The sequence below is a fragment of the Zea mays genome, chromosome 9 (genome assembly GCF_902167145.1).
Source record: "Zea mays cultivar B73 chromosome 9, Zm-B73-REFERENCE-NAM-5.0, whole genome shotgun sequence".
In the NCBI taxonomy this organism is placed as follows: domain Eukaryota; kingdom Viridiplantae; phylum Streptophyta; class Magnoliopsida; order Poales; family Poaceae; genus Zea; species Zea mays.
This window is the reverse complement of record NC_050104.1, coordinates 62,593,615-62,602,759: the sequence shown is the minus strand read 5'-3', so window position 1 is coordinate 62,602,759 and position 9,145 is coordinate 62,593,615.

The following is a 9,145-nucleotide window of genomic DNA, read 5'->3' as shown; positions in this document are numbered from 1 at the left end:
ATATGTGAAATACAGCTTCATAGACAGTGGTTTGTTCCTCTCTGACTAAAAAAGTGTGTCTAAGGTATGTGACACTGTTCCTCTACTTACGTGAGGTACATCTTCAGCAAAATTATAATTGTGCACTTAAGTCTACACATTTGAACTAGTGAACAACTAAGGGTAGTGTTGTCCTTTTCTCTTGCTGTTTTGTTGAGCAAGTCTTGAGGACTCCTCATAGCTTTGTCTTGTGTCCATAGCAGCTCTAGCCGAAGATGACCTTTGGTATTCTACTTGTAACACTTGAAACAGACTAGAAAATATTTGTTAAGTTAGTGTTTTGGGGACATTCAGAGGAAGAAGACCCCCAACAATTGCCCCTCGTGGTATCAATTCATTTTTCATAACGAGCTTAGACCGCAAAATAAACGAAGGCCTCGAGCCGAAGGTCTGAAAAACACCTTTCCTAAGCTTGTTAGCGAAAAAATGAATTACTGAAAACATGCCTTCATAAGAAAGTGCCAAGGGGTACCCATTTGCAGTGAAAGGTCGGGTTTTAAAATTTTTCTCCTGCACTTATTGTGTATAAAATAAGTTGGGGGTCATGTTCACCAATCACGACATTCATTTGCTTTTGCTAGCCATTCCATTTGCTAAAACTCCGAAGCTTGCCTTTGCCTGTGTAGCTTCGAGCTTTGTGAGTTTTTAGATGGAAAAGTGAGTAGCTTGCTCTTGTTGCATATCATGATGACATGTAGAGGTGTAATGCTAAGAAGATTACTAATGAGATCTTGGTCGACCTATCTGATGATTCTGACGATAGCAAAGAGTTTGACTTTGAAGAAGATATCGATGATGCCATAGTCCAGTCGTGGAAACCAAGCCATGTTGACTGTCCCACACCCTAAGAAAAAAATGAGGTGGTGTTATTCTGAAGCTTTATGAGGACTGGACTTCAATTTCCTCTTCATAAGATGCTAGTGGAGGTCTTGAAGAAGTTTGATATTTATCTTCATCAACAGACCCCAAATGCTTTAACGAGGATGGGAATTTTTATTTGGGCAATGAGGAGCCAGGGTGTGGAGCCAAATGCTGATTGCTTCTGCAACATTCATGAACTCAACTGCCAGACGAAGGCAACTGGAAAGGAACAACTTCATAATAGCTTTATTTGCTACACCTTCAAATACTGGAAGGATGTCCGGTACCTTGTCTTGGCGTACCGAAGCAAATGGCTAGCTTCCTGGACGAAGGAATGATTTTATGTGCAGAATGATTTGGAAAAGAGTGTAACACCCTAAATTTTGGGGTATAAAAATTTCTTTGATCTGTACTCAAAATTCAGGTGTTAATCTTTCCTTTGTTCGCTTTTCTTTTCCCATTATCAAAACAATCGAGAGTTATTTAGTTCTATGCTAGCGTGAGCCCTAGGAGTGCCTTGGTTGTTGCATTCATGTTGTTGCATAGTGTTTCTAAAAGGGAAATGTGCACTTGGGTCATTTCAATAAATGTTTTGGTGATTAGATGCCTAACACATAATGTTTTGGTTCACATGTGCTAAGTGCTAAAGAGATGAAAATCAAAGAATCAAGGTATGACTCTGGCCTTAGTGAATTGTTTTTTGGTACTAACATATTTCTCTAAGTGCTAGGAACAGTAACAAATCAAATGAAATTGGATTGGAGAAGTTTGGCTAAGTCCAGCCAAACTTGTACCAGCCTTCGGTGCACCGGACTGTCCGGTGTGCACCGGACACAGGCTGGTTCAGCAGCGAAGTCGCTGCTCTCGGGAATCGGCGAGGGCGCCGTGGCTAAAAATCACCGGACTGCCCGGTGGTGCACCGGACTGGCCGGTGAGCCATCAGCGCCCGCGCCAACGGTTGGCAGCGCGATCAACGGGCAACACGTGGGCCGAGCCAACGGTCACCAGGCCGCACCGGACTGCTCGGTGTGCACCAGACAGTGTCCGGTGCGCCAAGGGGACCGAAGGCTCAACGGTCGGCTTCGCCAGAAAAGGAAACAAATCGTGCACTGTTCATGTCCGGTGGTGCACCGGATTGTCCGGTGCGCCAACCGGCATAAGGCAAGAATTGCCTACCAAATGGAGATCCAACGACTCCTAGCTGCCTTGGGGCTATAAAAGGGACCCGTAGGTGCATGGAGCACATCACCAAAACTCAATTGATCATCCTAAGACGCCTAGACTCCGCAAGCATGCATTCGGATCTTCGTGTTTGAGATTTGAGCACTTCTTGAGTTGTAAACTCCCTGCGCTGTGTTTATGTGCACTTTTCTTGTCTTGTGTGTGTGTCATTGCTGCGACTCTAGTTCTTGTGTGTGTTTCTTTCCCTCCCCTACTCTTGTGGTTTTTGTTGTGATCAACATTGTAAGGGTGAGAGGCTCCAACTTGTGGAGATTCCTCACGAACGAGAAACAACTCTAAGGAAGAAAACCATGGTACTCAAGGTTGATCATTGGATCACTTGAGACGAATTGAGTGCAATCCTTGACCGAAGGAGGTCACCACAACGTGGAGTAAGCATTGTCCAAACCACGGGATAAAATCACTGTCTCTTGTGTTACTTTTCATTGTGATTGGTTTCTTCTCTAAAGTTCTCACTTAATCACTTGTGCTATTGTTCCCAAGTTCAATACTCATTCGAAAGGAACAATCAAGTGAAGAGTTCTCGCTATAGCAACTTAGTCTTAATCTTACTAACATTTCATAACCAAGTTTGGACTATTTAGTGTTTGTTTTTACAGGATCACCTATTCACCCTCCTCTAGGTGCTCTCAATTGGTATAAGAGCCATACTCTTCATTAAGGGACTAACCGCCCGAAGAGATGGATCCTAAAGGCAAGGGGATGGTGATCAGCGACAAGGAAAAGGAGACCCTCTACGAGCCAAAAGACGACAAGCCCACTGACTCAGGCTCGAGTCACAAAAAGCGGGATGGGAAGAAGAAGAGGCACATTAAGAAGATTATCTACTACGACAGCGATGCCTCCTCTTCTTCACGAAGGGATGACGACGACGAAGACTCTTCGTCGAAAAAGAAAACGATTAATCAAAACTATTATTTTGATTATTCTCGCATCCCTTATAACTCGAATGCCCATTTGCTATCTATTCCACTTGTAAAACCCCCACACTTTGATGGAGAGGATTATTCATGTTGGAGTCATAAAATGCGTAGTCATTTATTTTCCCTCCATCCTAGTATCTAGGAAATTGTTGAAAATGGAATGCATTTCGATAGCACTGATAATCCAGCTGTGACACCTCAGGTGTCAGTTTCATGTTATGTCGGGAGATTTGTCCTAATCTCGAACGCTCAGTGAAAATTTCTATCTTCTTATCACATTTATCTCCTTTCATCAAGTTAATCATAAATACTTCACCAAATTCGGAGCTATTCGATCTCGACGAATGCTGAATTTAGAGCCTATTAAAACTTTTATTTCTCGGAACGAACGCAAACTCAAAAATCATTCTCGAATTATAAATCTCATCTGAAGCTCATTAAATCAAACTCTCGACAGCTGTATTTGGTCTGAGCCCGAGTTTAATTCCTCGAACGTTGATCTATGTCTGACTATTTTAATCTGAGTCCGTACTCTCACATGGAATACTCAATATGTCGTCCTCTAATCAATTCTTATCCGACTCGATTTAATACCTCTGTGTTCGATTCGAATTCGAAAATCAACCTCGACAATGATTTTTAAATGTCGCGCTTTGTCTCTTTTAATCATAAATTCGATACCGGTCATATCCTGAGACAATTTATTTTCGAATCATGCGTAGGGAATTATTGCGAGCAAAGTCAAATCGAACTCTCGGCCGAATTAATCGCTCAACCTTCCGCTCTTCCGAACTCTATTTCGCTCTGTTCTCCGTAGAGGCGAATTCCACAGGAGCATTTGTATTCCGGGAAATAATTAGCGTTCCGATAATCTGTGTTTAATCAAAACGCCATAAAATAAAATGGAAAAAAAAATATCGCGGCCCAGTTTAGTGTTTGGGCCAAGCCCAACCCAGCCCATTTGGCCCATTTGAAACCCTAACCCTAGCACATGTCTATAAATATGGACCCCTTCCCTTGCACTTGGTCATTTTTCACTCCCACCCCTATTCTTTTTCAGCCGCTACTCCCTTTCTCTCTTCTCCCAGCCGTCTCTTCCGTGGAGTCTTCTTCCCCAGCGCGCAGATCCCTCCATGGCCGTCAACGGCGCTCGAGCTCTTCTCCCCCATGGCCGCGAGCTCTCCCCTCCAGCTGCTCGGCGCCCACTGCTCCTTCTCCCTCGCGCAGCAGCAGCCGACACCCCTTTTCTTCCTCCCTGGTCTCCACGGCAATCAGCAGGGAGCTCGATTTCTTCCCCATGGCGTAGGGACCTCTATCCCATGTCCGGCTTCCCTTCTCCCCCTTGGCCATGGCCGGACCTTTGCCCTCTCCTAGCCAGCGCCCTCCCCCTGTTCTTCCCTTCTCGGCCAGCAGCCATGGCCATGGCGTCCAAAGCCCATGTGCTCGGCGCCCTTCTCCACCCCTGGTCGGCCTCCTCTGCACAGCGACCTTCTCCCCCTCGGCTCCCCCATCCGAGCGCCCAAGCAGCGCCTTTCCCTGCCCCTCTCTGTCCCCAGCGGCAAACAGCAAGGACTCCCTCTCCTCCACAACGCAGCAGCCCTCCCGCTCGATCTCCACTCCCCTCGTCGCGTGTCATCGCTCTCGTGCTCGCTGCGCAGCCCCGCTCGCGACGATGTCGACCCCCGGTGAGACACCCCGCTCCCTTGCTGCTATCACATTTTATTGTTTTTGTGTGCTCGGTAAAAATGTTGAACCGTTGTGTGTGTCTAATCGCAACTAGTGGTCGACGCCGCGCTTCACGCTTTGCCCGTTCGACGAAACGCCAAGCCTTGTGGACAGCCCATGTGACTAGCCTCGATTCGTCCAGGTTGTTCACTTGGTAGTTTGTGGATTAATCTATTTAAGCTTTGGTCGATGATGTGCATGTGTGTATATGTGTAAAAAATGTTTTGGTATGGATTGAAGTTTGTGGCGAAAGAAAAAGTAGAAAAGAACTCGGATGCTTTTATATTTCGATAGGAATATATGCGATGTGTTGTTTGACGCGAAGACTAAGTTTAAATAAATAAATAAATGCGGATCATGTTTTAGGGAATGCATCGATAGGTGTCTACGTAAAAAGTATATTTGTTTTATGCATGTGATCGATGATTGTGATAGTCGATGCAAAGGAGGGTATGATTAATCCTATTGGAGTCACTTGTGCTGTTGATGTCTTGTGCGTAATATGGGGACACGTATGTGTGTGTGTGCTGTGGTGTGTTATAGTAGTGGTGGCGTAAGATATTTGATGGAGGTGTGCGGGTATAGGCCGTGATATGGTTATACTCGCGACGAGGAAAGATGTATGTATTGTGTAACACGACGCTTAGGTCACTATTATATAATCGTGTGAAGGATGCTCATGATGGTTGTGTGATTGAGGAGTGATGTAGTGGCAAGCGAGAATTAATTTTAATATTTTAAACAATTAGTGGATAGTATCTATCGGTGTTGTCATGATTTTTGTTGTATGGCAATGTGATGCTTCACTTTATCAATCATTACATTCCATGTCCATTGGATAAATAAATGTTTTGTCGATCGATTAGAAGTCTTGTATGAGCGTTATCGCAGTCCAATAATTATTGGAGGCAAGTAGCGTTCATAAGTCGGTCCTTGTTAAAATTAAAGAATAATCCGCTAAGATATGCACATAAGTGCTTTAGGTCCTTCATTAGCAAATGTAAGTCTTAGGGAGTTTTATGTCATGTGTTAATGTCTCTATGTTAAACCTCCTAAAATATGGTGTTTTAAGTGACTTGTGTGTTAACCAATTTAAGTTGAGCAATGATTAAGAAAAGCTAATTAATCTGCTCCACCCCATGTTTTTGAGTTGCAATGTCTAAAATAGTTTGCTAAGTTTTACGCTGTGTTAGCCAACTCCTGTTAAGTAAGAGTCAATTGCGTTAAGAGATTATTATACATATATTGTCTTGGATTGTGATAATAATAGGCGAACCGACGTGTATGCTGTATAACGGACTGTGTCGTTGCTCTAGCTAACCGACTTGTTAAATGACTTGGTTAAGCTCGTAATCACGGTGAATTGCTTGTTGTAGTCTAAATACGTATGGTTATGGTCGCGGATGAAAAGTATTAGTGCTCATGTGGTGTCTAAGCTAAAATGCGAACTAGTGGGTGAAAAGCGTTTCAATATACATATATGCCAGATTTGATGATTGTGGTGAATACGTTGATTAATTGTGTATGGTAGTTCTAGCGCACGAAATAACTTGTATACAAATTTGTAAGTCTACTTGTTAGTCCTCATTTGATTAATTTAACTCTAATGAATGGTAAAGTGTTAGAATAATTCAAGTCTCTAGAACATGGCAATTCTTGAATTATATAGAAGCTGAAAATGATTAGTTACTGTTTTGGACTGCACGTAGTGATTTCCTCGTGTTGAATGTTTGATGAACAAAATCATGTTTTCTATAGAGAAGACATATAGAAAAGTTGTAGATAACCTTATTATCTTACTTGTGTTAAAATTTGACAGCCATAAGTCTGATCGTTTAGGAGTTATGCTGTTCACAAATTCAGTAACTGAATCTGTGCAAATTCTATACAGATTTCAGAAACTGCATCGTTTGCTTAATTTAATGTTACAATCAGTTCATGGTCGTTATAAGAAAGTTGTAGATGTTTTTCTTATATTGCTTGTGTTAAAATTGTTTGATTCAGTTCAACATAGAATCAATTCTTGATGATTATACAAGTTATGTAGTGCTTTTGCCAAGCTTTCCAAGAAGTCTTGGATCACTCTTTTTGGTGATCTGAAGATTAAGTTATGGATGTTTAAAGTCGGAAGACTGAATCTGTCCAATTCTGGACAGCAAAGCCTTCTAATGTCTTTTATCCTAAATTGCATATTGAATCACCTTGGAATGTTTATAAAGGATTTGTAGAAAATTTCATTAGATTTCCAGAAAGTATAAAATCACTTTTTTTGGATGTCTGAACCTTTAGTTGTGAATTTTTGAAGTTGCAAGTCTGAATGTGTCCAAATCTGGACAGAGCTGTTGTGTTAGCACTTTTTGACCTTGCTAAGTGTTGAATCATGCTGAAGTGAAAATACCAAAGCTATAGAGCCCTTTGTAAGATTTTCAGAAAGCCCTAGTTTGCTATTTTTGGATTAATATTTGAAGAGTTATGATTAAAACAAGTAACTGCTGTGTTGCTGTCCAAAAAAAACTGCAAGCACCCATTTGGTTGTTAGTTCACCCTTTTTGCTAAAAATGTTTGGTTAGCACTTAAATAAATGTAGACTTGCCATGACTAAGCTTAATATTGCCTGTGTGTCATGTTTTATATGTTTCTTCCTCTAGTTGAGTGCGATATAGAATTTCCATAGACATTGATGCCTATGTCCTCTGTTAAACTTGTGTTCGGGATGCTTTTGTGTGATTAATAGAAGAACTAATGAAAAGCCGTAGCAAATTAAATAAATGCTCATACTGGTGATGTCATGTTTGTGTTGGTTAAGTATAGTAAGTGTCGTCAACTTTCCAGTGGTAGTGACTACGTATGCCTGATGACGTGTAGATAATTAATGCTAGCGTGTGGTTGTTTATGGTGTCTTGCTAATTAGTGTTTAGTTCACTACCATGTAATTATATATCTTGTGATATTTTTCATTGTATTCATACATATGCATCTTGCATCTCATTTAGGACCGAGAGATGATGATCGTGCAAGTGATGTGGTGCCAACCACAAGATGCAGTTGGTGGATGACCTGAAGAATGATGGACTTAACCAGTGGATGCTCGCCAAGCGAGTACCCCCAGCAAACACTATCTAAGTGTTAAATTAAAGGCAAGCCCTGGTTTTATGCATAACCGTTATATATGCTATTTTACTGCACTTAATGTTTGTAGGCTTGTACTGTGCACTTAAGTGTAGGAGTTGTCTGAAACCCTAGTTGCATGAACTCAGGATTCCTTTTGAGATGGATACTAGTATGCTAGGTCGAGTAGCTGCTTTGCTAATTAGGGATCTTGGTAGAAGTCGAGTGATTTTTCTAGCACTCGCGTGAGGTCAGGAAATTGGTTGTATCCACTTTGATAACGGAAATATGATGGTCTGTGGACACGGATCCATGGGGATGCGCTGTCTACGAGATGAGAAATTGGAATAAGGATTAACGTGCGGATACCTGTGTCAAGCGTTTGAACGTAATAAACACATGCCGAGAAATATGGTAAATCGGTAAGCCTAGTACCTGAGTGAACCTGCCCGCAGACTTTACCCCTCACGCGACCTGAGACTGGTCTCCCATTCCGGTTATGGTGGGTACAAGTGTTGTCACTGCACGACGGCAGTCGGGGTCAGTGAGGCATTGTACGCCAAGGCGGTGCGCCCTAATCTGTTGACGGGGAATCGATGGGGACGGTTGATGTATGTGGGGACGGAGTGCCTCGCCACGTCGTGTGTTCAGGTTTACCTTGCAAGGATAAAAACCCGATTCGAATCGTCTGGTTCTCGCAGCTAATGAGACTGCTTGATCCATTGTACTGCATTGAGTAATAAGTGGAAATGAGGTGACTGGCAAAAAGATGTTGATTGATAAAAATGTTTGAAAACATGTATGAATAGCTAGGTACTCATCTAGTTTAAAAAGGATCATACTAAAACTTGAAAAGCTAAAACTTGATTTTAGACTCAGCTAGTGCTTTTGGCAAACCAAACCCCTCATCCAAACAGCTGCATGTCTAGAGGTAGAGGAGTAGACTCCTCACACCGGGTAAGTCTAGCTGAGTATTAGTATACTCAGCCTTGCTTGTGGCATAATTTTTGCAGGTACTCCTTAGAATGATTGGTTGATGGTGTGACTTGGCCTTCGTCCCTGCCACCGGGACAGACGGTCGAGTGGGTTACTACTTCCGCAGGAGAGGACCAGGAGGAGTAGCGTGGCCAGGCTTCGCCATGTTACTCGATTTTCTCCGTTAGTTATTTCCGCTGCATTAAAATTTATGGTTATTATTTCTGAAACTCTGATAATGTAATCACTATTGATACTTATTAAATTTGTGG